This window comes from Polypterus senegalus, chromosome 7 (assembly GCF_016835505.1).
Source record: "Polypterus senegalus isolate Bchr_013 chromosome 7, ASM1683550v1, whole genome shotgun sequence".
In the NCBI taxonomy this organism is placed as follows: domain Eukaryota; kingdom Metazoa; phylum Chordata; class Cladistia; order Polypteriformes; family Polypteridae; genus Polypterus; species Polypterus senegalus.
In genome coordinates, this window is record NC_053160.1 from 46,043,570 (window position 1) to 46,056,100 (window position 12,531).

The window sequence follows — 12,531 nt, forward strand, 5'->3', positions numbered from 1 at the left end:
AAATCTGTGCTAAAAACATTAGTCCCGAGTGTCACTCAGGCTACTGTACAGATATGTCTTGTGTAAGGATTAGAACCAAGAATCACTTGGGCTGTAAAAGTGCTGTCAGTGCTTCAATTCTTTAGAGAAATTATGTCTGAGTGTAGGTTTTCACTAATTATGAAATAATTGCACTTTACCAACAAGACGTTGATGACAATACTCATCCAGCACCCAAAATGATGAAAATTTGGGAGATATAGCAGTTGATTATAGTCAAATTTTTAAGCGTTTACATTCTGGACTGTGATGTCAGCATCAATGAAAGTCTTGTGGTTTATAAGTGCAAACTGTCATGGATATAGTACACCACGTCAAAAAGAGCAAGATATGGCATAAAGTTTAGAAGCTTTGTGAATCTAAAACAGGATTTGGAATTCGGTTCTGTACACAGGGAAAGGGACAATGTTTGATCCGAAATACAAACAGTATGGCGTTGCTATGTCATTGGTGCCAACTCTGACAGATGCTCTGCTGGATCAAGGTTACTGTGTAACCATGGACAATTTTTATACCTCGCAAGAGCTATTTGACATCTTGCTGCAAAGAAAGACTGACATATGGAACAGCGTGTCCCAACCATCGTGGCATGCCAGAAGACTTTGACAGAGCTAAATTACAGTGAGTTGTGCTAGTAGCTTGACAAAAGGGTAAAGTGCCTGTGCTGAAGTGGAAGGGCAAGAAAGATGTTTTTTTTTAGCACTGTACATAATGCAGCTACAGACACTGTACAGGCAAAATGCAACAAGCAGGTTATGAAGCCTTGTTCTTTGGTCAACTACAATAGCTAGATGGGCAGTGTAAATTGTGCGGATCAATATTTGACTTTCTATCCAGTTATGTGGAGGCAACAAAAGAAATATTACAAAAAATTTTTTTATCATCTGGTGGAACAGTGCATTTGGAATGCAATCGTGTTCTACAAACGAAAAGCTGGCAAAACTGTATCTCATACTAACTTTACATACCAGCTTGTAGAACAAATCATTGCTGCACCATCCACACTACTGCTAAAGATACACAGTCAATGCAGCACATCACAGATCAATCCAGAGTGTCTTATTGGTAGACATTTTATTGTATTTTATTATATACCTCCAACAGAAAAAAAAAATAAAACATAAACCAACTCATACCTGTGCAGTGTGCTGTTCAAAAACAGATAAATCTGTAAAGAAAACCCAAAAACAAACACGCTATTATTGTCCTGACTGTGACATTTTGGCTTTCTCCGTGCTTTAAGATTTACCATGCAAATGACTCATTTTGAGATTATATACTGTTTTGGCATCAATAGTAGTATTATTATTACTGTTATTATTTTTGTTATTATTGTTTATGTCATATTATTATTTTTATTCATCATTACTATTATTATTTGTATCATTATTATACTTTTAAGATTCAATAAAAATGTAATTTTTCATGCTAAAACAATACAATGCTTTTTACATGTTTTTTGAAATAAAATGCAGCGCTAAGGAGGTTAAGTGCTGAGCCGAAGTCAATGAAGATTATTCCAATATATGAGACAGGGAGATATGGAAAACCATGGAAATGGCATCATCAGTGGGTTGGTTTGAGCATTACATACTGTAAATTGTAGTGGATCCATTGAACTTGGAAGTGTGGCCTTAATGTGTGACATGACTATTCTCTCAAAGCACGTCATGATCATCGATGTAAGTGCTATGGGACAATAGACATTCAGACATGTCACCTTTTGCTTTTTCTGTATCGGATAATAGTGGTAGCCTTAAAGCACACAGGTACAGCTGCTTAACTCACATTCTTTAATCACTCATCCAAATATGTTGTTCAGTTCGGTAGGTTTGTGCGACCTTGAAGAAGCTTCCCCGCACCTCAGAGGTTGTCAAACATGTCACCTGATCATTTAGAGGAGGTTTGGTTTTTTCTACAGTATTAATTTTATGGGCATCAAAGTGTGCCTAAAAGGTATATAGTATGTCAGGAAGACAGGCATCAGCAGCACAGTCTGGTGGAGGAACTCTATAGCCTGTGAGGGCTTTGATTTCTTGCCACATGCGTAGTGAGTCCTTGGTGTCCAAAAAAAGACCTGTTGCTTTATTCCCATATGCCTTTTTTGCTGCCTTGATGGCCCGGGACAAGCTCACCCTGGCTTTTCTGACTGCTTCTTTATCACCTACCTTAAAGGCAGCAAGCATCTCAAGTTTTCAACAGGGCTCTCACTTTAGAGGTCAACCAAGGTTTCTTATTAGCTCTTATGGTGTAGTGTTTGGAGATTCTGATGTCATCTGGTTTCAAGCACATCAATACTGGTTTGTAAGCAGGAATCAGTTTAACAGATATGTGGTCTGAGAAACCCAACTGGGGGAGAGGTACAGCTCGGTATGCACCACATATGTTTGTATAAACCAGATCCAGTATATTTCACCCTCTAATTGGAAAATTAAAATGCTGGTAGAATTTTGATAGGACTGATTATGGATTCTTTTGCTCTCTATCACTTATGAGTTCACATATAAAATTGTTTGCAAAGGTACTTGCATATCACCTACAGAGAGTGGTTCATAAATTGATTAACTCTGATCAGACAGGGTTTATTAAATCTTGCTGGGCCTCTGAAAATATACACTTCTTTCTGTATATTGTTTATGCGGCACAGAGCATATCACGTCCTGCTGCCTTTCCTCCATTTGATGCAGTGAATCCTTTTGTTTGGTTAGACTGGCTCTTTTTGTGGCAGGTCATGGAAGAGATAGGATTTTGAAGGCTTGTATATAAATATTATTAAAACTCCTCTCCCTCTGTCATCTTGCTCACAAAATCAAATATTCCCCATCATTTCAGCTTATAGAAATGTTGCCAAACAAGGCAATCCTCTTCTTCCTTACTTGTAATCTTTCTCTGACCTCACTTGCTTATTAGCCATACACAATACTCCTCATAAAATTTCCCTGAATGCTGATAATTGTTGGCAGTTTCCTTCTGATCTTTCATATATTCTTAATCACTTTAATTCTTTTGAGATATCGTCTGGGTATAAAGTAAACTGTTCCAGAACTTCTATTCTTAGCCCTGAACTGCTTATATCAAAAAGTCATTATTCCCACATCTAACTCAACAGCAAACTCTTTAAATACCTTGATATTGAGATTTCCACCCTGGTTCAAAATATCATCACATCCAACTACCACAGTGTTCTGGGGGGATGTCAGGGACTCCCCTCGACTCCTGGACAACTCTTTCTTTGTCTATTCATGCTCAGTAGGCACACAACTTTAATTCTGTTAGTGCCATCTCCTTCTAATTCTGGACTGAGACTCCAGCTCCTTTCCTGTGTTTCCTATGGAGCTTTAAATGAATGATATGATATTTTTCATGCCTCAAGTCTCCCTTCTACCTTTTTCTTTTTCTACTTTCAGTCAGTACTAAAGACATGTGGCATACTATATTCTTTCTCTCACCCTCTTCACCCATTGCATGATAAGTTTTGCTCCATATTTTCCAAGAAATCAATCCCCACATTTTATCCTATTCTAACTACATCTCCTGCAATTCCTTCTCTGTTTTATCAATCTTACCACTTCTTTTTGCTTCACCATTGTTCTGGAGAAAAATCTTCAAGAATATTTATCACTGGTCTATAAAAATCCTAACCATCGACACATTTAGTTTTAATGTGGACATTGTTTATATCTTATTTCAGTGTTTTGCCATAGGATTATCCATTTATGTAATCTATGTGGTGTTAATATCCCTGGCACCTTTATCCACGTGTTGTGCGACTGACCCTATGTGGCTTCCTTCTGCTCCTTTGAAATCTTTGGCTTCCCCTTTGTTTACAGCTTATGCTTTTTGTTTTGCCTGTGGTATTTGAATTAATGGCTTTTTGTTATTTGATCAGTTTCTGGCACTCTGACTTTGATTCATTATCTGGTCTACTGCACTTTTGTCTTTCCGTCTGTTTTCAGGCTTTAGACAGAATAGTGATATTAGTCCTGAGATCAACAACAAATGATTTCATAATAAACAAAATGGGCATGAACATTAAAGTGACAATAAAAATGGCAGAACCCATAAAAAATTATTACAAAATGGCATTGCAATATTGTCAAAAACATAACTCTTTTTAATGATCATAAGAAATACTTATTATTTTAAAAAAAGGTGAATAATAACACTGCATATTCTAACATCAGTATTCACAAAATCACAAATGTTCGTTGTTAATTTGTTTTATTTTAAAAGCTATAAATAACATTTATGTGATGATGTCATGCACCGACAATGCCAGTGTCTGACCACATAGCTAGTAATGAGCTTCATTTCTCAGAACTTAATGGCAGAACCTATTCAAAACCTTCCCAAAATGACAACTGCTGCAAGGACACATTACATGGCATTACAATGATGTCACAAAAATGTTAAAGTGTCAAGTGCCCAACCGAAAGTAGGCCAGTTCAGCAAGCAATACAAATGCTTGGGTACTCTATCAGGCTCAGGATTGAAATGAGACTTCTCTTTCTGGGCACATCTCTTTTTATGACATCCTGAATCAGAAGGGGCGGGGCTTTCTCTGGCCACTGTGGGCAGGGTCAATTGCCATCACTGGGTGTCTTCACAGAGCTGCAGGTGGAATGGAAATGACAGTTAGCGACAGCTAAATTCAATTCTGATGGAATCTACCTTTATTACAGGATGTGATACAGGTTGAAAGTATATTCTATTATTCCCACTAATTACATGTTTGAATTCAGGAGAATACAGTTTCCAGTAAAAATGTATTTTCCAATTATCATTAACAAAAACCAATGTAGGTCAGTTAAAAGAAGCAAGAATTGATCTATGGCACAAATGTTGTAGTTTTGGGCAATTGTATGTAGCATGTTCAAGAGTAAGAAGCTCCAGTGAACTAATATTATTAATCCCTGGCTAAAAAATAACAAAAATCATATACAGAAAACTGTTCAGTTTGTTCTAAAGTACTTCTGATACAATTAACAGCACTATAATGTATACCCATTATCTTAGGAAATTTGTAACACAGCTATTCTATTTAGAAATAACTTAGTTTAAATTTGTACTAATATTATTTATTTATTTTTTCTTTTTTAATTTTTATGTACTTTTTCAAATGAATGCAATAAATAAGTCTGAGCTGTTCCAAAACAACAGTCTCTGTAGCCATAAAAGCAAGACAAAAACCAGCCTTGAATGAACTAATGTTTAGTAACAATTTGATGCCTAAATGCTTAGAATTGAAGGGATTTGTGGAGAAAATGTTATTTTTTAAACAACACAGTGTTGGCAGTGATGCAGTAGACAGTTAACTGTCAGCCATAGTTTACAGCAGTGTGTATCAACTTGGTTCCAGGGTACCATTAGTTGGCCGCGGGTTTCCATTGTTGATTGTGGAAGTGTGTCATGGTTGGTTGCCTAAGTGATCAGCACTACACAATATTTATCTCCATTTGTAACTGCAGAGGGAGAGGAGTGAACAGTTTGAATCATATTTATTCGTTCTTGTTTCACCAAGAGGCGCCCTCTCCCCTGCTTGTAGGTCATCAGTAAACTTGAAAAAGTAGAACTGGGTCATAAGACAGTAAAGGCTGAGAAACAATTCTTTGTCACAATAATGGTGAGGTGGGGGGTTTAAGAGGAAAAATGTAGTAACTTGGTAACATAGAGATTCCTTACTAACTGCTTAGAGGCTTTAGCTGTATTAACTCAGATGTATACTGGAACAACTTCAATTATGTCAGATAACTAACTGTGCACTGTCTTTCAATATTTTAACCCTGTTTGCATTTCTTGATGTGTAGTTATTTTTTTCAATAATCTTGCTATTTGAACAATGGAGAAATGTATATGTTTTCCCATTTCATTGTTTTAAAAAAGGTTATATATTTGATTGTCACATTATGACTATATGACTCACTGTTTTTTATGTATCCTGAATAAGCATAAAATAAATTTGCATGTATTTATGAAAAACAAAGGGGCTCTGCCCCCTGATCACTTAGCTCACCAACCCCCATGCGGGCCCTACGCACTAGTCATTTACTGGATCTGCCGCTTGCGACAAATTGTGCTGTGCTTTTGGATAAACAGGAATATCAACTCTTTTTTTGATATCTCCATCTTTCAAAACTATTATCGCTGATAATTTGTCATATGTTGGATTATTATATATGCGAGCATGATCTTTTGTATTCATATAGAAATCAAAGAAAACTTCTTTGTCTGTGTTTTTCAGATAAATTTTGTGCAAAGTGCGATACTTTTGAATGTATGGATTTGTATCTATTATTGGCTGTAGAATTTCTAATACATCCGATCGTTTAACTCTATCAACTCTTTGTTGCATCGCTTCTCTGTGATCATAAATATAAACCTGACTGAATTGTGTTTTCTTTGAAATTAAACTTGTAGTAGCTTTAATTGTTACGGGACCACAGATTCTCATAGCGTATGGTCCTGATTCATGTAAATAGACGTTTTGAGCATTGAATTATGCGAACGTGAACAGATTATTGTAGATTTGGATATTTTGCCTGTATTGTTTGTGGATTTCACTTTCACCAAAGAATAAATCTTTTATTTTTTGCAGATACGCCTCTTCATTGGGAAGAAACACTACTTTTTCCTGATGACAACACAAAATAGACAGTCTACAAGTCTCCGACTTAAACTTTAAAGCCGAACAATATCTACATACTTCTGTCATATCACCTATGTCCATATATTCGATCTCTTTTCACTGTTCCGTTATTTCACCAAGTAATAATTTCCATTTGTTAGTGCTAATGCAATCTTTACTATTAGTTTTTTGAGACTTTCAAATTTTAGTACTTTTATAATCTCTAACCTGCTCTGCATGTGTAATCACGCCAACATTTTTGAACCTCTTTGCAACATTCTACTTTGTCTTCTACTCTTTGTCTTTTATTTCCGTCCCCACTTGAACCTGTTAGGTTTTCAATTCCACTTGGTCCAGGCCGATTATAACTTTCCTTATTTTCCAAATTTTCACTTAGTTTATTATTGTTCTTTTTTGAAATTATTTTCTCTCCAACACTTTTGGGCCTCTTTTCGACGTGCTGCCCTATCTTCTTCACTGAGTTGTTGATGTTTCATCTAGAACGTATAAAATGATTGTCCAGAAAAGGACTACATCATAGGAAATGAATAGATTGTATGTCTTGTTTAAAAAAGAGGAAAACGTAAAAATTTATAAGAGCTGAGAGCACAGGAACTGTGTCTGAGAATAGTATTCCCAAGAATGAGAGGTGACTGGACCGTAGGCATGGTTAAATCTCTTGGTACAAACTCTTGTCTCGTGGGACTTGAAATTATCTTTCTGAAAAAGTCTTGTCTCGTCCCAGGATTTTTTTTATATAATAGAGAGATACTTTTAAGTTTGGTACTAATTTGAACCTTTTGTGTTACAATGGTTTATTGATATTTTTTGCAACTTTAGTCCAATTTTAATTTGCTACTGTGTTTTAGTTAAAATCAAGCTAACAGATATATTTGCTTTTTGTGGTTCTTCTTCTGCGGTGGGGAGGCACCCTACCCGGGGTTTGTTTCTTGCCTTGTGCCCTGTGTTGGCAGGGATTGATTCCAGCAGACCCCGTTACCCTGTAGTTAGGATATAGTGGGTTGGATAATGGACGGGTGGATGGTTCTTTTTGTGTAGTGTTTCTTTGTCATAAGTGTTCCTACAAAACAGATGGATATCTTATGTTACAGCAAATTACATTGATTAGAGAAAGAGTATTTCTCCTTCATGCCTCTGATCAAAGTTGACAACAGATGTGTTTGGTACAGTTTTATGGTGAGTAGATAGGATTTTGTCTTTTTTTCTTTAAAAGAGAGATTTGTTGTAAAGTTCACCTCGAAAGTCACCGGTATTTGTCTTTGCAAACAACCACTTTTCCTGGAGATTTCTTCTCTGGGTGCTTTAAGCTTAGAATTTAATTAAATAGTATGAACAGAGATTATGTTAAAGATATTATATACACCTGATATTTTAGGCAATGTTTATGTCAAATAAAGTCTGCTAAAGTATAGAACTGAAATTATTGCACCTGATTGCATACAGATTTGATTTTATTAATACATTTATATTTATTACAGCCCTTAAAATTTGGAATGCTGTGTAAAATGTAAATTAAAGCTGGTGATTTGCAAATCTGGAAAGCCCATATTTAATTAAAAATAGTGCAAAGACAACATATCAAATGTTGAAACTGAAAAATGTCATTGTTTTTTGAAAGATATATGGTCATTTTAAAGTTAATACAATTCTCCTTTGTTGTAGTTTTCACTTTATAATATGTCTTAATATTTTTAATACCTGACAGGTCTGCGTAGCATGCAGGTCAGTTTAGCATCCAGACACTTTTACCACAGAGATATGGTGTAATAATATGTGCAGAATGTGGTTTGTCATTGTCTTGCTAAAATAATGAAGTCCTTCCCTGAAAAAGATGTCATTAAGATAGCAGCATATGTTGCTCAAAAATATGTATATATCATTTATGTTGCCTTGCCAGATGTGCAAGCTACCCATGCCATGTGCAGTAATGCACCCCAACACCATCACAAATTCTGGCTTTTGAACTGTGTGCTGATAATAATCTGGATGGTCTATCTTCTCTTAAGTTCAGAAATTCCAAAAAGAATTTCAGACTTTGATTTGACAGACCACATGACAGTTTTCTATTTCATCTCAGTCTACCTTGAGTGAGATCAGGCCCAGAGAAGGTGGTGGTGTTTCTGGATCATGTTTATATATGGCGTCTTCTGTGAATAACTTGCTTTTGTCGATTCAGCAAAGAACTGCGTTCACAGACAATGATTTTCAGAAGTGTTCTTGAGCTGAGGCAGAGATTGACACTACAAAATTATGTCTGGTTTTAATGCAGTGCCGACAGAGGGCCTGAAGACTACGGCCATTCAGTATTGCTTTTCAGCCTTGTCCTTTGCATTCAGAGTTTTGTCCAGAATCTCTGAATCTTTTAATTATATTGTGAACCATATATTCTTTGCAATTTCCTGTCGATAAATGTTATTCTTAAATTGTAGCGTTATTTACTTGCACAGTCTTTTAGTGAGTAGTGAACTGCTCTACCTCTTTACTTCTGAGAGACTCTGCCTCACTGAGTTGTTCTTTTAATACCCAGACATGTTAATGACCGTTTAGCAATTAACCTCTTTAGTTCTAAAATGTTCCCCCAGGCGTTTTTTTTTTTTTTTTTTGCCATTACTTTTCCAGTTTTGTACTTGTCCCAGCTTTTGTAAAATATATTGTAGGCATGAAATTCAAAATAAGCAAATATTTATAAAAAAATAATTAACTTTCTCAGTTTCAACATTTGATATGTTGTCTTTGTTCTGTTTTCAATTTAATAAGTGTTTAACTAATTTTTATATCATCAGATTCTTTTTTTATTTTATTTATTTTACACAGCATCCCAACCGTTTCGGCTGTAGATCATTTTCAATCACTATCTTTATTTTTATTTTTTTGTATTTGTAATTGATTTCTTATTAGTCTGCTTTTTCTTTGGCAGGGATACAATATGTTTACCTCTTTTGTAAGTCGCTTTGGATAAAAGGGTCTGCCAAGCAAATAAATGTAAATAGAAAATTCTCATATGATATGTGAACAACATATGCAGTATATAATAATTTATTGACGTATAATGAATGCATTACAGGGTAAAGGGTGATTGTACATCTGAATTTGCTTAATGCGTTTTGCTGATGTTCATTGTTGTATTGCATTATTTATTGCATTTATTTGAAAAATCTGATAAGCTGATATGTGGTAGCAGATTACTGTCATTGAGAATTAGAAGATATAGAAACAAAAAAATAGTGTTAGGTAGTAGGCTGAGGAATTAACAAAGTTAAAGTTACAGTTATTAAAATTATGGTCCATCGTATAGGTTTCATTCAGTTAAAGGGCACCAGTCCAAATGTGAAACAGAAGCCATAAAAATTAAATATGTCCATTTTCAACTTACAAAGATCCCAATTTCACAAAACACATTGGAGGTAAATAAAATATAATAATGTTAGTGTTTCTTATGTAATCTAGATATTAAAATGAAAGTTCAATATTCAATTACTAAGGAATATTTTTACTTTCTGACATGACCTAGCAAGGACATTTTACATTCAGCTATGTTTCTTGCATAGTCACAAACAGAATATTTATGTTTTTTATAGCCACTAGAGATAAATCCATTCAAGAAAAGCCAACAAAATGTATTTATGATCTTTAAAAAGCCTTAATCAAATATGAATAAACCAAGCCAGAAAAGAGTTTTCAAAATTCAATAAAGCACCTTAGACAAAAGTAAACAAACAAATCTGTTATGGCTGAGTGTCTCTGCAGATGTCTTTTTTTTACATTCTGGCTGTAAATCCCATTCATGTATTTGAGAAACCGGCACAAAAACTCAAGAGTGTGACATACTTTTAGATTTTATGAGCAGATGGAGCTATGCATCACGTACAGCATGAACCTTTGTATCTTGTGCAAAATATTACCTTATTATTCAAAGACATCAGGAAAAGATGCCAAACAAAAAGCCCTTAAGTATACAATAAGTAAGTGTTTTTTTGCTTTTCTTTAAGCCCATTATGTATTAACATTACAAAGTACCTGAAAGCCATGTCACGTACAAAAGAAGAAAAATGGCATACATTTAATGTAAAAAGCAAAATCACTGGGAGTCCAACCGTGACAGATCACTCATTAGCTTCCCAACAGGGCATACAGAAGTATATTTCTTAATATTTCTTTTAGTCTTTATGACAGGTACTAAAAGTATGTTCCAATTATTCATGATTCAGTACAAAAAATGTGTTTGTGACACAAACCTGCCTTTCATTAGTTATATTCAGGTTTTTCTGGAAAAATAACTAGCATGCAGCTCCTCACTAGTTCTCTTTAATCTGAAAGTGAATGTGGTACTTTTTCCCCATTTGGTTTCCATTCTTAAGACCAACAGCATAGTGTTAAGCCAGGTTACTATTACATTTTTACCACAATTTAGTTCTATTGATTCATTTCATGACTTTTAACATTTTTATCAACACCATGTTATATTAACATGATATTAATGATATAATGATGTAGTATTAACATGACTTTTCGTTATTAGTTCAAAATTGACTACAATTGTAAACCACCCTATTTCCTCTCGCTTTTATCCCTGTAACTTGCATCTAGCTATTTTAACTGTAATTGATAAGTACAAAGATGTTATGCCAATGTCTGTGCCTATAAAGCTTTTTGCACGTTCCTTTTACCATTTTTCATATATCCTGTGTTTTATTTGGGAGCTAGCTAAATAGAAAGACACTTAAATCTGGCAACATACAGTCAGGTAGGGTCAGAAAGGTTTCAACGATAAGGCTACAATTTTTGCTCCTTTCTTTAGCTGAGAATTTAAAAAAATGTTAGTATTTTCAAAACTGTGTACTATTTTTTCTTTTGTGTCTCTCTGTAAAATCAAAAAAATTCAATGTAGCTGTAAGATTTGTAGCTTTCACAACTTAATTTGTCTTTTTTATTCATCAAGGTTTATTTTACATAGCACATTTCTTGCATCAAATCATGATAAGTCATTTCACAAACTACACAAGGCTGCAATTGAAATTAAGCTATTGAAAAATATCTTGTTAAATGAAAGACTGTAAGGGTGGCATACTTGCCTAATAATTTCAACGTATGCTTCTTGGCTCAACTCCCTTGAATTTCTATGTATACTCCAGTTTTCTGTCATTTCCAAAAACATGTGCATTATTTGGACTGAAAAAAGGCTATTTATTCTCAGGAAATAATAAGTTACCTGTGTGCATTGGTGTCACATGTCATTGGCATCTGACTTATGCTCAAATGTTAGCACAGGCTTTGATTCCCTGTGACTAATCCCAACATGTCTAGTATAAGCAAATTGTTGCAAACACTGATTATGGCTTGCTGGAGATAATGGTCACACAGGTGTCAGGTTCTTCAGCCATTTTTCCTGTTGCCTTTTTTGTCATTTGTTTCTCTTTGTTTCATTTATGGGCAATCTCCCATTGTTTCTAGTGGCCTCCACATTATGATGTCAGTGGGTGTGGTCACCCAAGTTTAGTTTCCATGCGTCCAGCATTTGAGATGATGGAAAATCTACCTACCACTATTAACAGTTCATCAGAGAAGCCAAGGACAAAAATTTTAGCAGTTTAAGGGTTGTGGTATTAGATAATATTTACTAAAGATTGGTATCTGGAACATAGATTCTTCGCTCTCGCAAGGATGACCAAGTAAGAAGGACCCTCAAGTGGTTTTCGATTAAAAAAAAAACAGAGGTGATGGTAACTGACAGAATCCTCATTTTGCATTCAGGGAGGTACACATTTAACAATTTATATTTATAAAAATAAAATTCTCATACACCTGATGAATTTATAGATATTGGATTTTGAGAAAAGCTCCCAAGA